At 39.4% G+C, this 16849-nt stretch overlaps 1 pseudogene; it reads right to left on the minus strand.

The window, feature by feature from the left end:
- Positions 1-1727: 1727 nt before the first annotated feature.
- LOC140604340 (large ribosomal subunit protein eL20 pseudogene) lies at positions 1728-2247 on the minus strand (annotated as a pseudogene).
- Between the last annotated feature and the right edge of the window lie 14602 nt (positions 2248-16849).

Below are 16849 nucleotides of genomic sequence, written 5' to 3' on the forward strand. Positions count from 1 at the left end.
CTAGTAATCTTTTTCCAATTTCAAATTGTTTTTAGGGGTTTTATATCCTGTGATAAAATTTAAACCTTTAAACAATATATCTCAAGGACTTAAGGGGAAAACTGAATAATTACTACAATACTGTTATTTTGAGATGGTTTTGTTCAAATAAAGATCCCTACATGCTAAAGTTGTATTATAATTGATTTTTTACCAAGAATACGAGAGTGCCCAATCCAGATTTTGTACAATGCTGGTTTTGTACATCACAGGAACTCTTTTAAATGATCTTTGTATTTCAGTGTTGAATAGAAGAGAAACAATTTGGGAGTAAGTATTTGAGGATTTAGAAACAATACTTGAGACATCATTCTATTTTCAGAAGGACAAATCTGCAGCACAATCAAATTCAAGGACAGATGACTAAAGTAGATGGTCAGTTGCCAAGAAGTATTTCTTTTGTTTCCACCTTACTATTTTACTGATTTATAGACCCAATAGGAAAACAAGTGTAGTTTTTCTTTTTCTTTAAAATGAACAATGGATTCCCTTGAAATATTACATTTAGAAGACTTGCACAGGAAGTCTGGAGGAGAGAGGACATTCCTTTCATTCTCTTGTCCTTCCAGGCCCACTCCCATGTCACTCCTATCTAACCATGAGCACTGTTTTCCTTTAATTAGGCTTCTAATGTACCTTTGCACTGATTTTTCACAAGTGAAGAATTTCCAACCTGAGAAACCTAAATATATGAATATATGTATTTGCATAATGCCATAAAAATTTTTAAACAAATACAATAGAAAGAACCTTGTAAAATGACATTTCAAAGAGGTGATAAGAAAACTAATTCAAAATACTCATATTTTGAATGGAAAATCCTAGAAAAGAAAATATGTTTGCTATCAAAACAGAGAACTTAAAACTAGAGGGTCTTAGCAGTGGGTTTGATTTTCAGGTCTCCCAAAGAAGCAAACACACAATCATTCTGGATTTTGATTTCCTATATGCTATTTGCTTATTTGTCTCTCTGTTTGCTTGACAAGTTCCATGGTTTTGTTTTTTTTGTTTTGTTTTGCTTTGTTTTTAAGATTTTATTTATTTATTAGAGAGAGAGAGAGAGACTGAGAGAGAGAGGGGCAGAGACACAGGCAGAGGGAGAAGCAAGCTCCATGCAGGGAACCAGACGTGGGACTCGATCCCGGGTCTCCAGGATCACGCCCTGGGCTGAAGGCAGCGCTAAACCACTAAGCCACCAGGGCTGCCTGTTCCATGGTCTTTGATTCTGGTCAAAATGTGTCATCTCTAGACCATTTCCTTTCAGTAACCCTCTGGACAAGATGCCTATACCCAGGAATTTGGTTCTACTTTGCTGCCCTCAGCAGCTCCAAATCTCCAGCCTGTCTCCGGGGTCCCCAAGCCCAGTGTTTACCAGATCTTGTCTCCATCCTACAGCACAGAAGATAGAACATAACTAACTGACAGATTTTTCCAATTGTTGTGATCAACCCCAATATCGCAGAAAATATCTGTGGCTGTTTATGATGGTGTATTTGTGAGTATTATATACACATATGCAAGTGTTTATATATATATATATATATATATATATATATATATATATATATATATATATAATGATACAGAGAGAAAAGTTAGGATAGCTCATAATTAAAAATTTTTTTCTGAGCACCCTGGTTTTCCCAAGGCTTTATTTGGGGTGACCTGGGGACAGGGAGGTTCTGCATCTAATAGAGGGTATTGGACCTTTTGGTGGTGATGTTGGCTTGTACTGGTGATGCAGGACCTGGTGAGGCAGCAAGAACTTGATCTTGGAGTCCTAGAACTGCTTGACTGCTGGTAGGCAGCACTTGCTGATGCAGTCTCTTTCATTTTCATGATCTGGATTGAGTGGGCCTAGTGTGGTGCCAGTGCACACATCTCAGCAGCACTGGGTGACAGCGCCTGCAGTGGTCAGCTCCCAGTCTGTGTTGTACGAGTCCCTGTGGGAGTCATAGCGCAGCGGGATGCTGACCTTCTTAACTCACAAGGGAGATTTCTCCAATCCCTGTCCAAGGTTGACAATTTCCCCCTGAAGACTTCATCAGCTGAGACACAAAGTGCCAGAAGCAGGATGTGATGACAAAATATTAGGTGCAAAGATTTGCATTCGATAGAGGGTCAAAGTGTGGGATTTGGAGTGGGCAGACAGCTCCCCAATGCCTTGTGTGTGCCCGAGGCCTTCAGGGAGCTCTCTCTGCTCTCCATGCCACCCAAGGAAGGACTAGAATAGCTCATAATTTTAATAGACATGACACATGTCAATCATGTCTTTAATTTCCTTTCTTCTTTCCTCCCTTTTTTAGTTCATGTGATTAACATATGGAGTGACAGACATTCATTGCCAGAAGAACAGATAAAGAAAATGTGGCATATATATAAATACAATGGAATATTACTTAGCCATCCAAAAGAATGAAATCTTGCTATTTGCAATGACGTGTGGATGGAACTAGAGGATATTATGCAAAGTGAAATAAGTCAATCAGAAAAAGACAAATATCATATGATTTCACTCATATGTGGAGTTTAAGAAACAAAACTGATGGGCAGCCTGGGTGGCTCAGCGGTTTAGTGCTGCTTTCAGCCCAGGACATGATCCTGGAGACCCAGAATCGAGTCCCATGTCAGCCTCCCTGCATGGAGCCTGCTTCTCCTCCCTCTGCCTGTGTCTCTGCCTCTCTCTTTCTCTGTGTCTCTCATGAATAAATAAATAAAATCTTAAAAAAAAAAGAAACAAAACTGATGAGGATAGGAGAAGAGAAGGAAAGAAAGTAAGACAGAGAGGGAAACAAACCATAAGAGACTCTTAGCTATAGGGAAACAAACTGAGGGCCACTGGAGGAGTGATGGTGAGGAGATTAGCTAAGTAGGTGATGGGCATTAAGGAGGACACTTGATGGATGAGCACTGGGTGTTATATGCAACTGATGAATCTCTAAATTCCACCTCTGAAACTAATAATACACTATATATTAATTAAATTGAATTTATATAAAATTTTTTTTAAAAAAAACACCTTACTGGGTGATGAGGGAAAACAAATCAGACACAGTCCATGTCTAAACACTCACAGAAGTGAGAGTAAAACTTTGAGTTGGATGCTTACTTAGCCTGTGACAATTATATGCTACACTGTTTTTTTTACAAGGGCTCACTGCCTAAAGCCCTCAGAAGTGCTTGTAATCATGTGACCTTGACAGTCTATTGCTGCTTCCAGTAGGTCTTCATCTCTGATCCCATTTCCAACCTGGCTTCCATCACTCTTGCATGCATATTGAACCCTCTCATTCTTTTTCCATCCCACTCTCTTGGTCACACCAATTCCAATCTGTCTGCTTTTCCATTCTTGCTACTGAACTCTGCATACCAGCTAACCTCAAATTTGCAACCCCATTGTTGATTTCTTACTGATTTCTAACATAGCTATTCCCAGAATTTCCTGTCCTTCTAAGTTCTTAAAGTCCTTGCTCTCTCATTCATTTTATTCAAAAAATACAAATTGAGAATCAACAATATGCCACCTGCTGTGCTAGACAATGGGCAGTAAGGTAGAAGACAAAACAGATCCAATCTCTGCCCTGACAGATCCATTTAGTGAGGGAAACAAAGATAGCTTCCCACCCATTCATTCTGCTTTGCTGGAAACATTTCAGTCCTTTGGGGGGCATCAACCTCTTTGTCTTCCCTTTCTCTATATCATCCCTGTCTGCTGCTTCTTTGTTTCTATCTTTCCTCTTATTTCAGAGGAAGAGCCAATCTTATTTACTCATTCCCTTTTCCCCTCTTACAACACCTTACTCCTTATGGTTTTTAATACTTTTTATTCTGAAGTAAATGATATTATATTAAATCCTTTAGACAGTCTGTATTAAATACAAAGCTATATTTTTATTTTCTCTGATGAAAGGAATGCTGAGTACATTTGTTAATATCTTCAAATTCAGAATTGGCAGTTTCTTTGAGTGCTATCTTATGTTTTTTTCTTCTTGAAATCTGTGTTCTGTCCCAAGATAATCAACATAGGAGCCAGTAACATTCTTGGATCTGGTCTAAACATTCTAATGAATAGTTCCTCAGGAGATATGTCAGGATCCCTTCTTTTTAAATGATTTTATTTGGATTGCCTTCCAGGTACTTTCTATTTTGCTACAAAAAAAGCCCCACCCACATAGGCTTGGTTTTTCAGTTTTTAATCTTAGATTGGCTAACAAATACAAGAAAAATTATTTTCCCTTTCTTATCCACTAATTTTGGATTCGTAGGAAAAGTATTTCAGTATTTAGGAATTCATATAAAAATTTCCTGTTAGATTTAGTAATTACTTCTCATACACTGTTTACTACATCAATTCATGAAAACCTCTCTCCTGTAGGTGATGTCACTCACTACTTTACTGTGATCATAACCTGGAAAATCCTGAGTGTACAGTCTTTCAATTCCAATGCCTTATTTTTTCAGAGAGAGGGTGTCAAAGATTTCTCCTTAGGAAAATATCTGGCTTCTCTTTTTAAAATATGACTTTATTTGTGTGGGATTTTAAAAATATTTCATTTATTTATTTGACAGAGAGAGAGAGAGAGAGAGAACAAACAGGGGGAATGGCAGGGAGAGGGAGAGATGGAGAAGGTGGCTCCCCATGCAGCAGGGAGCCCAATGTGGGGTCCTGACATCCTGACCTGAGTTGAAGGCAGACACTTAACCAACTGAGCCAGCACCCAGGCACCCCTAAAATACTATTTTTAAAAAAGGGCATCCCACAAAACAAGTTTGGAAAGGTGATGAGAACATCATTGATGATTTTATTTCAACATTGCTGTTCAGGCCAGCATTTCTTCTTCAGGGATACAGAATATGTAGAGCAAGAAGCACTAATATATTATCTTTTTATGGCTATTGACACAATCTGACAGTGTGCTATTGTAGAAATTTGTGGGAAAACTGAGAAATAAATCCTGCCAAAGAGGTAGGCCCTTCAAATATTTGAGGTATGAGTCCTACACTATAGAGAGCATCTCAGATCCCAGTCCTTCTTTAAGAGTGCACGTATTACAAGAGACAGGATGCAAGGGCAGTTGGTATCTACCCTTGGCACAACATACCTTCCTTTTCTGGGTCTGGGAAGAGGCTCCACTTTTGACCACATCCTCCATATCCTAGTTGCACATTTTCTTTAGTGATCATAATTGGCACTTTCCCAGAGCCTCAAGTACCTAGGACATCCTGGTATAGAAGCAGCCTCAAGCTAATAGGAGAGCAGCCTTGGGGGCTGAGAAAGCAGTGGAGATGAATTGAAGCAAAGGAGCTAGTTCCTATCAGGAGAGATCAGTAGTTAAAATCAAGTCAAAGCAACAAAGTAAATTTCAGCTCACTTTGTAGTGTGTCTATATGCAAAGGATTTAGTCCAAGGGGCCCAGGGCTATGTGTAGAAGCTTCTGGGTATGAACATCTTAAGATAGTAAGTGGGTATGCAAATCTTAGATCAGAGAGCCCCTTCCAGATTCTGGAAGCAGATGAATAGCCCCATGAAAAGGGTCTTCTGTGAACCAGATGAGGGAGTCATAAGGGAATCAAGATCCTAGATGGCATGGCTTGAAGTATGGAGGCTTTTTAGTTCCAGTAAGGATGTGGGGTGGGGGTTATCTGGAATCTGGGACTTGGGTCAAAAGCTTATCAGACCATTATCTACATGGTGAGAGTTAGAGCTCTGACAGCCCTGCTGTAAAGCACAGACTAAATTTGACCAATTCCAAATGCCTATGAAGCTGTCCTGGCTGATCTTTCATTGGCCATGGGAGAGGGGTGGAACAGCTTACTGGCACCAGTGTCTGCTCATTTGGAACAGCAGGCATGAGGCTAAAGTAGGGGCAAAGTTTGGCAGTAACTGACCTGAAACCACAGGTCAAAGCTTATCATCTGATACACACGTGCACATACATACACAACAGCCATAGTCTAGAAGGCTGCCTAGTTATTAGTAGTATGACATATGACCAAGACATTAGCAAGGAACAGAAACCGGATTATTCAGAAATAGGCCTGAGCACTGGCCCATGCAAAAGCCAAGAACCAGTTGGGTAAATGGAATACCAGAGGGCTCCCTTCTTTTGCAGCAAGATCTACAGGACTTATACCACCTGGTTATAAAAGGTCACATTTTGGCAGGGCAAGTAAGAGGATGGAGCCTAAAGGAAACAACAAGAAAAAATGTAACAGAAAAAAATTATAAAGTTCTATTTTGTTGGCTCAAAAGAGTACCACTTGCATAATTACAAAAAAACTAACTTCACAGCCATTCACGAGAATAAAGACCTGGGGATTTTGTTGGTAACAAGCTCAACATGAGTGAGTTGTAATATAACGTTGCAAAAACAAAAAACAAAAACAAAAACAAAAAACAATGAAATCTTCAATTGCATCAGCAAAATATAGTGTCCAGCTAAAGGGAAGCAATGGTCCCATTGAACTCAGCAGTGGTAAGGCTTCTTCTGGAGGCTTCTATCTAAGCACCTTCTACAGATAGACACATAGAAAGCAGCATGAATCCAGAGAGAGACAATTAGGCCATAGAAAAATCTAGAAACCATGTCATCTGATATATGATCAAAAGAACTGGTTGTGCTTGGCCAAAAGAGAAAAAACTGAGGCAGGAATGTGTCCTCCAACACGTCAAGGATTGTCTGATGGGAGGAGAAGTTTGAAGGTTTGTTAATCCAGAGGAAAGGCTGAGAATCAGGTTTCAGCTCACTGACAAGCAGACATTTTAGAGAGGTAAGCCTGTATGACAGATGATAAAACTACTTTCCGTAGTCATGAACTATCTGTTACTGAGTATGTTCAAATCGAATCCAAATGGTCCTGTTAAGGGATCCTAATTTTGTGTATGTGGAATGGGCAGAGGAGGCCACATAAGAGGAGTAAGGGGGGCTGTATTAGCCTTAGGAATTCATAATTACTCTCCACCACCAGTCTTTCCATTTGAACACCATTCCTTCCCATTTCTTCCAGAGTTTGCTCCTGTAATCTTCCCCCCTCATCTATATCTTAACATTTTCTCCTTCAAAAAATCCTTTCCAATTTTTATTTTTAAAGAAGGGAACAGTCTTCATTTGATCTTTTGTTTTTGCTTAGAGTGGAGTGCTATTATTGCTTTTACCTGTTCAGCATCTTTTTTTTTTTTTGAAATAGCATCCCAATTTCTTTGGATGAGCACCCCCTCCCTTCACTCTTGGGTCATAAGATTAGAGTGATGTTAACTACCACCATTCTTAGGGGTGATCATATGACCTTTGTATGGCCTATTAGTGTTTCAGATAGTGATTAATTCAGGGATGGGCATGTGACCTAAGCTGTCCAGTAAGAATCAATTCTAAGGTTTTTACTGGAACTATTAGGAACTGCTGGGACCACTTTTTTGTTCATTGTAAAACTGGAGTTGCCAGAAGCCAGCATGTGGAAAGAGTCTGCAAGAGAATGAAGCCAGCACAGAAGAGTAGATGTGGAGGTGGAAAAAGAGAAATAATATCCTGATGATATTGTCAAATCTCTGGACTTTCCAGTTACTCAAGCCAATAAACTCCCTCTTTGGTTTACATCTCTGTCCCTTGAAGCCAAAATAGTCGGAACAATATGTTTGGGCTCTCCCTTTCCTTCTCTCGTTCTTACATCCTTACGTGGTGTTAGAGGCCCATGGCAACCTGTTCTGCCTGCCTCTCCAGCTGCATCTCTCCCAGCCGGCTTTGACACTGCTGTAGATACTCAGTGCTGGTGCAGGAGGGGCAAGCTGGCTCTGTGCCAGTCTTTCTGAAGGCTGATTCCCTTGCAACATTTTTGCAGGGAACCTTCTTTTCACTCCTAAATGCTTCGAGTGCATTTGTGAAGACTCAAATGTCTCTGAGTCTTCCTTTCACATTAGTCTGCTTCTCTCTATGGCCCTTCCATTTTTCTATTCTTTAGGTTAGAATATGTCAGGTCATCTGAGACATACTTATTAAGCCCCTCCCATCTGGGCTAGAAGCTGGTGATTCAACAGGGAAGTCAATGTACATAGCTCCTGTCATCTTGCACTGACCATCCAGGGGAGAACTCTAACTGATGCAGCTGTATCCAAATCACAACTGGGAGAGAATCCAAGCAGCTGCCCTTTTGAACCCCGATTTCACACAATGTAGAAAAGTCATCATCATACACTTGAGTTAGAGTTTCCCATTGCAGATGTATGATACAGAATTCAAAAGGAACAATGTAACCTGGAGAAATGCAATATGAGTACCTACAAAGATATACTGTTCTTTTCAATAGATGTATAATATTCAACTCTATAGAGACAGCCTACATTACTTAAATGATCCCCTATTGATATGCCTTATGTTGTTTCCAATATTATACTCCTACAAACAAATTTGCAATGAGTTATTTATTATTTTATTCAGATTGTGAATTATCTGTACGATAAATTACTCAAAGTTGAATCGTTGGGTCAAAGGATAGGTCTAATTTTCCATATTTACATCTATTGTTCACTTATCTTTCAAAGTGATCTCATAAATTAAGTCTATCAACAGTGGATGAATGCCCTTTCCCAACATTCTCTTTGACAAAGTCTATTATTAAACATTTTGGTCTTTGCAAATCTGTTAAGTGAAAATGCTATCTCATTTTCATTCTAACTTACATATTTTATTGTGAGGTTGAGTATCTGTGCTAGTATTCACTTGTATTTCCTTTCCTGAAACTATTTGTTCATGTTCTTTGTCTATTTTTCTATTAGATTCTTGACCTATTGATTGGTATATGCACCTTATATTTTATGGAAACTAGCTCTTTTTCTTCCATATTCTTGCAACTTTTTTCTAGATTTAACCTTTCATTTCATTTATATGTTTCTTTTTCTGCTTTGTCATGTTTATTTTTGCGAAGAACATGACAACTTTTAACAACTTTTAATCTTCTCTTTTTCATCCTCTGTATATTGCTAAGTCTTAAAATCTGTTTCTTCTTAACATTCTGTGATGGGGGAAAATGAGCAGACCATTTATTAGTGAGGAAGTACAAGTGGCTAATGATAGCACATAAAAAGTAAATCCTCATAAAAAACAACAAAAAACCAAATTTGTTTTGTTTTTTACTTTAGCAAATTGGCAAACATAATTAGAGTGAAACCAGCATTGCTATACTCAGTTGGCAGGAGTGCAAATTAGTTCAGTACTTTTGGAAAGTAAATTCTCAGTAAGTAGAAAGAGCTTTAAATTTTTGAAAATTCTTTATTCAGAAATAGCTCATCTGGAAATTTACTCGGTAGATGTACCATCAAGATGGACAACGATTAATGCCTGAGATGTACTTCTACCCAGCACTATTTTAACACAAGGAAGAATAGAAAGCAATTCGTAAGTTGTTGTCCTACAAGTAAATCACAGTGTGTACCCATACCAGTGAAGGCCACACAGCTACAAAATTAAAGCTCAAAGCTATTAATGAAGTGGGAAAATTCCCACACTATTACATGCTTAGACATTGCTTAGACAATGAGACAACAACTGCATTAAAATACATGAAAAACTGGGAAGAAATATCAAAGCAGTGGTTACTTGTGTTTAGAGAGATTATGCATGAAATTGTTCTCCTTTTTACTTCTCTGTTCTCAAATTTTATAACATGCACGTATTGTATAGTCTAATAAAAATCAAAGTCAAAATAAGCACACATAAAAGGATGTAAACCTATTTCTAGGATTTATTCGTTTCCTTCATGTTTCCACAGTGACCACAGAGGCCTTTATTTATTTATTTGTCTTTCACATTGGGATTGTTGTAACAATCCGTATTACCCAGCCGTGCTACCTCTGGTCTTCTCCAACACTAGACTAGGTTATTGGCAAGCAATATCACTACTCAAGACCCCCACAGATCTTCCTACTCCCTACTATATGATGTTTACATTACTCAGATGAGTACATTAGCCCTCCATAATTTGGCTCTATTCTAAGTTATCCAAGTGGACTTCCTGCTGCTCCCCAGAGACATCCTGCACCCTAGCATTGTCGTGTCACTCTCCCTCCCATGCCTTTTCCTGGACTCTGCTCCTTCTGGGCACTGTTCTCATAACTGCCTTCCTCACGCTCCTGTTGTGTCCAGGCCTTACATACCCTCAGGAAGTGCCATCTCCTCCATGTCGACCCCTAGCCCACCTTGGGGGACCTCTCAGAGCATGTCCTTTTCATCTCAGCTGCAGCATAACGTTGCACAGTTCTGCTGTCATTCCTCATGGGCTAATATTGACTCCCCAGCTGTTTTGAGAGCGCTGTAAGGGCAGGCAACGCCAATCATAATCCTCTTTTTTCTTCCCACTTGGTTTCTGCAAAGTGCTGAGCAGGGGAAAAGCCCTGGCCAATGCCCAAGGAGGCTGCTATGAGGAGCAGTTTCATGGACGATGTCCTCCACTTTCTCCTATTCTTTCCTGGAAGCCTTTCTTCCGAGGAGGCCCGGCCCAGTGGCAGAAGCAAATTAGAGGAAGCCCTGGAATGGGGTTGTCAACCCTAGCTACATATTATAAGCATTTGGGGAGCTTTAAAAAATATAACCGCTTGCTCTCTTCCTGCTCCTGCCCCCTGCTCAGAGGTTTAGAATTTAATTGGTCTAAGGCGGGACAACACTGATGTGTTTTCTAAAGCTCCCTAGCTGACTCTAATGGTTTCACTAACTGAGCCCTACTGCTTTCAGGCCCCAGCCCTTTTGGCATGCACCCGTTCCAGCACTTTCCTGTCTTGTTTCCAGGCAGGAAGTCATCCCAGAACTGGCCAGAGACTCCAAAGAGACTGTCTTTAGATAAATGCTCTGGCATCAGCTATAGCCTTTGTTGTTTTTCAAAGGTGTTTACTTTCAAATTGACAACTGTCTGCATTGGAACCTGCTCTGAAGATTGCCTTGTATCAGTTGCCTTTCAGTCCAGGCACCAAAAGCAGCAAATGGATAGACCAGGGTTAAAATAAACTCAGACCCTCCCTAAACAAAACACTATTGTTAGATGGTACAGCAATCTGATGGAAGCAGTTTGGTTCATATGGAAACGCAGTACATGATTTGTGTGACAGAGCTAGTATATAATATCAAAGAAAAGAGAATATATATGTACAAAGAGGAAATCTCAATCATTATCAACTATTATAAAAATCTGATTAATGTATTAGTACACAGCCTGCTTATTTATATACTAACAAAAGCAACGATAACATTTTTTAGCACTCTCTATGCACCAACTACATGTTCTAAGGGTTTTTTTTGGGGGGATTATTTCATTAATCTGACAACCCTATGAGGCAGATATTATTATTCTCATACAGATGAGGAAATTGAGGCACTGAATTACTAAAGAATTTTCTGGCTCATATGTATCAGAGTCGGGATTAGAAAACTTTCAGGGCTTCTGTTCCTAACAGCTTTCTAAGACTAATTTCTATTTCAAAGGAAAATGAGAGCTTTTTTTTTGATATTCAAAGTTTCTCAATTATCTGAGTACGTATTAAATACCTTCCATTATTTTTCTCTTCTAATTTTCATTGTAAATGCTTCCAAAGTATACAATACACATCATTGCTCCTTAAATAGAGTAAAGTGAGCACAATTTAACTTTTCTTACAGACTCCATGCTAGCATCATAGACTTTAATTATTTGGGGGAGGCTAGATGGAGCTTAATTTTTCTCTCAGGTTTTTTAAAGCTCACAGAGTCAGGTCATTTCGACCCACTGCACTGAACAATTGCGATGGCCACCTTTTCCCTCAGTACCTTCTAAAGGTAACTAGTTACACTGCTTACAGATCGTGCTGAGGCATTAGCTCCAGAGAGGGCTGTGTTCTGTTCTGCAAAGGCCTTGCAGCTCCTCAGCCACAGCTGATGACTTAGAGTTGGACACCTGACCTAAAGCAGCCATGCTCTAAGCTGGCCAGAATTCTACAGTATGGACCAGTGGGGAAAATCTAACCAAAAATGGGTGACATATGGGGATCCCTGGGTGGCTCAGCAGTTTAGCACCTGTCTTCGGCCCAGGGCATGGTCCTGGAGACCCAGGATCGAGTCCCACATCGGGCTCCCTGCATGGGGCCTGCTTCTCCCTCTGCCTGTGTGTCTCTGCCTCTCTCTGTGTGTCTCTCATGAATAAATAAATAAAATCTTAAAAAAAAAAAAAAAAGGTGACGTGGTCCAGATTCTCCCTTAGGAGTATTTTTTTTTTTTTTAAGATTTTATTTATTTATTCATGAGAAACACAGAGACATAGGCAGAGGGAGAAGCAGGCTCCCTGCAGTGAGCCCAGCGCAGGACTCCATCCCAGGACCCTGGGATCATGACCTGAGCCAAAGGTAGCTGCTCAACCACTGAGCCTCTTGGGCATCCCCCCTGTTGGGAATTGGAACTGGGAATTGCTAGTTAGCAGAGAGAGCTAAAAGGATAGAGAGAGAGAATGAGAGAGAGTCGATGGGGGGAGAAAGAGCAAACGTTATGAGGAACCAGATAGGATGGTAAGCTGAAACTGTGCGGTAGAAAAGACAGCGCGGGAGTCACCAGAGCAGGTGTCACCAGCAGAGCGAGAGAAGAGGGTGTGGCGAAGGTCAGGGGGAGGGGTAAGGTTCCAGCGACTCCCAAGTTCACATCCCACCCAAAGGAATTCTCAACAACGTGTAGGCACCATGCTGGCCAAATAAACTGAGTCTGTGGGTTGAAATAGGTCAAGAACTGGTCGTTTGCACATTCCAAAGAGAGGATGAGGAAGTCAGTTAGATACGGCCAGCCGCAGCCCGAGGGGACAGCTGAGTCACATAAATAACTGATCACTGAGGTGATGATGTGCGAGCTCCTGATGCTGAAGTCCTGGGGTAACCTTGGAGTCTTGATGATGTCCTGGTTCCAGTCTTCCTGAGGTTTGGCTCTGTGACAGTGCCTGTTTTTCCAGAGGCTTGGTGATCTGGCCTTTCGTGGTTCCCACGAGGCCCTGTGGGGCTGAGATCCCTGTTTTCTTCATTCCTTATAACTCCTTCCCCTAATATTAGCTGTAACTTGAGCTGTTCTTTGGAACTAAAAGGGCCTAAGGAAAACACTCTACATGGCCCCAGATTGCTCTTTTTTCCCCCTTGGAATTATTGTTCTCCTATTTATAGTTTTTCTGTTTCTCCTATGCTGCTGGGCTGTCAACTGTCACTTTTTATTGCCACAACGTGCTTGCTTGTACTAGCCATTCTATTCTGTCTTTGTTATTAAGGCTACTTGTAGACTTGGACACTAGATCTGGAGGTGTGATGGAGTGAAAAAAAATTTTTTTTAAGTAAGCTGGCAATTAGAGAAGGGTGAATTTTACAGTATGTCAATTACATCTCAATAAAGCTGTTATACAAAATTAAATAAGCAATGAAAGACTTTTAGTGTCACGTGAGCTTTAGTATATGTTTTGGAAATGCAATTTGTTCAGATGTCTTTCTTGTTTACTTTTATACTTTTGGCTCTAGTCCAATCAGTGAATGTCTTACTAAAATATCCTTTGGTTCTGGGGAACCAAACACACTGGAGCCAAGCACAAGTAAAGGAAAGAAGATTTATTTTAAGACATTATACAGAACCCAGCTGAAGAAAGTATGCATGGTTGGACAGATTCTCTCCCATTCTGTCTCTTACTTTCCCTCTCTCCCAGTAGCTGCTTGGTTTCCTATTCTCTCTTTGTCCTTGTTTCACATCTTCCATTTTCCTCTCTGCCAACTAGCTATTCTGCTTTTCTGTAGAATTTTAGTTTTTTTTCCCCTCCTGACACTGCCTAGCTCAGGACTTTGGGTTGCCATGCTGCCTGTTTTGGCAATGACTCTTCATGACCTTGCATCTTCATCGCCAACACCATCTGATTCAGTCCTGCTAACAATAACAAATCGTTGGCGGTGTTACCTGTCACTATCTAGAATTAGTCCATAGTCATTACCTTGATTTTCATTCATGTACAAATCAGAAAAATTTTGAGGGGAATAGGACAGTTCTCTTCAGTTCTTTCTTATCATCTCCTAGAATCCTACTACTCAACTATCTTTGGAAAACCTTAGTTCATGTTAAACTATATATAATGCATATTTCATTGTTAACATAGCTATGAGCTGTTACTGAGTTTCAGTGAAAAACCGCTTTACACTCCACATTGCATCTGCATGGGCATGCTTTCCTGACCAAAAGGTGGTCACTGGTGTAAGGATGTTTTGACAGTTCGTCTAAAATCACTACTTTTTTTTTTTATCATGTTCCTTTCCCTTCACAAATGTACAAAATAATTACAAGTCAAATACTGGTGGAAGAGTTTATTATTAGCTTTTCAAAAGATGCCAAGTGTTAGAGGAATTTTTTCTCCCAGGCCAAGGCAGGAACAGTTCTATTTCAAAAGCAGTAAAATGCAAATTAAATGTTTTTCCATTTTTAATCGAGCATTGAATGGTTTACAAAACATTTTTTTACATGTGATTGAACTTAATACTCAAAATAATGTTCTGAGGTTAGTACTGTAGTATCATTTTGTAGCTGGAAAACAGGGTCAGAGAAGTTCCATGCGCCAGATAAACACTAAAGTCTTTTTACTCTAAATCTTGTGGATTTTGCATGGCATTTTGCCTTCCCTTTACTTTATCCCTAACAGTACTTGGGGGAAGGGGCACCACTTAACTATTTCAAATCTGCAGATTCTTAATATAAACTTCTCTGTATAATCTCCTTTGGTTTCTCAAATTCCAAAGCCCATACACTTTATATTATAACAAAACTACCACTTCATAATTCATGCTAAATTAAGAGTGTTGGATTGAAGGTTGCCACAGCCTAAAATGTTAGACGGGTCCCTCCCAATTGAAATCACACATGCTCTTTTAATTGTAAAACTAGTGTATCCCTTTCTAACTCTCTCTAACTTTGTCAGGGATATAACCCTAATTATGGAAACTAAAATAAAATGTAAATCTCTAATGGAACCATTCTTGCAATAACTGTCAATGCTATTTAAAGGAGCAGATCAGTTTCCAAGATGAGACTGTGATTGTGTGGTATTGGTGGCTAGGATGTTAGCCTACTTAAAAGAAGAAATCTTTTTTAAGGAGATACATGCATTTGCTATTTATATGTAAATAGATCCTATTAACTGCCCAAAGGGTTATTATCACTAAGGTAGGCAAACAGGGCTTCTAACTTAGAAAACCCTCCTTAGCTGTTTAAATCATTCATTCTTGGTATGCAAAAGTAGTATAACGATGCAGCTTCTTAAAATATCTAATTCAGACTTTTTGTGGATTTAGATTTGTTTTCCTCTCTATTGCTCCATTTATTATTATCCAAAAGGCAGACATTAGATTGGAATTTAGGTCCTCTGTATTCATGATTCACTAAATTGTATTTGTTAATATCACATTTGGTGCTTATCACAGATTTCTCAGGACTGTGCCAAGTAGAAGAATTTTAATAGTTCTTATGGTTTACGGAGTATGAGCAAGAAATAACCCACATGTAATGAAATGCTAAGAAAAAGAGGGGCACCTGCCAACACATGAGTTATTTTTATTTCAAATCCTTACTACTCTGCATTGACTTGATTCCTAATCTGTTTGCTTAGAGACATTCAGGATTACTTGAGGAACAAAAATGATCTAGACACTTAGGCAACATTTTAGGAGAAAGGTAAGCAGAGATAGCTGAGGGAAAGTGCTGAAGGGCTGAGGGCTGCAGTTCAGAACAGAGAGGAAAGTGAGAGATAAACATAGAACAACACAGCATTAGATTTCTGTTTAGATTGGCTGTACCAGTTCACATTCCTACCAACAGTGCAAGAGGGTTCCCCTTTCTCCATATCCTCTCCAGCATTTGTTATTTCCTCAAAGAGTTAAAAATAGAGCTACCCTACAACCCAGCAATTGCATTTACCCCAAAGATACAGATGCAGTGAAAAGCCGAGACACCTGCCCCCCAATGTTTATAGCAGCAATGTCCTCAATAGACAAATATGAAGGAGTCTTGGTGTCCATCGAAAGATGAATGGAAAAAGAAGATGTGGTCTATATATACAATGGGATATTACTCAGCCATTAGAAAGGACTAATACCCACCATTTGCTTCGATGTGGATGGAACTGGAGGGTATTATGCTGAGTGAAGTAAGTCAATCAGACAAGGACAATCATTATATGGTTTCACTAATACGAGGAATATAAAAAATAGTGAAAGGGATTATAAGAGAAAGGAGAGGAAAATGAGTGGGAAAAATCAGAGAGGGTGACAAAACATGAGAGACTCCTAACTCTGGAAAACAAACAAGGGGTATTGGAAAGGGAGTTGGGTGGGGGGAATGGGGTGACTGGGTGACAGGCACTGAGGGGGGCACTTGACGGGATGAGCACTGGATGTTATACTATATGTTGGCAAATCGAACTCCAGTAAAAAAATATACATAAAAAAAAAAGATTTCTGTTTAGACTGAAAAGATTTAAGGTACGTGTTAGGAAGAAATGTGAGGCTATTTAAATAAGACCACTACATTGGAAAACTTCGAATGTAAGAAAGTAAATAGTCTCCTTTTTACATATGAGTTTGTAGAAATGTGAATTAAAATTAAATATGTCAAAGCTAGACAATAGAATTATATGTTTGAAGAGAGAATTTTATTCCAGAGTATAAATTTAAATTATGTGTCTATATCTATAACTATATCTATGTCTCTATCTATAGAGAGACATAAAATTTATATTTATACCTATATATATAACTTCGTAGATATAATCTTTGGTAATGAGGTTCTGGCATTTTACT

This window comes from Canis lupus, chromosome 14 (assembly GCF_048164855.1).
Source record: "Canis lupus baileyi chromosome 14, mCanLup2.hap1, whole genome shotgun sequence".
Taxonomy (NCBI): domain Eukaryota; kingdom Metazoa; phylum Chordata; class Mammalia; order Carnivora; family Canidae; genus Canis; species Canis lupus.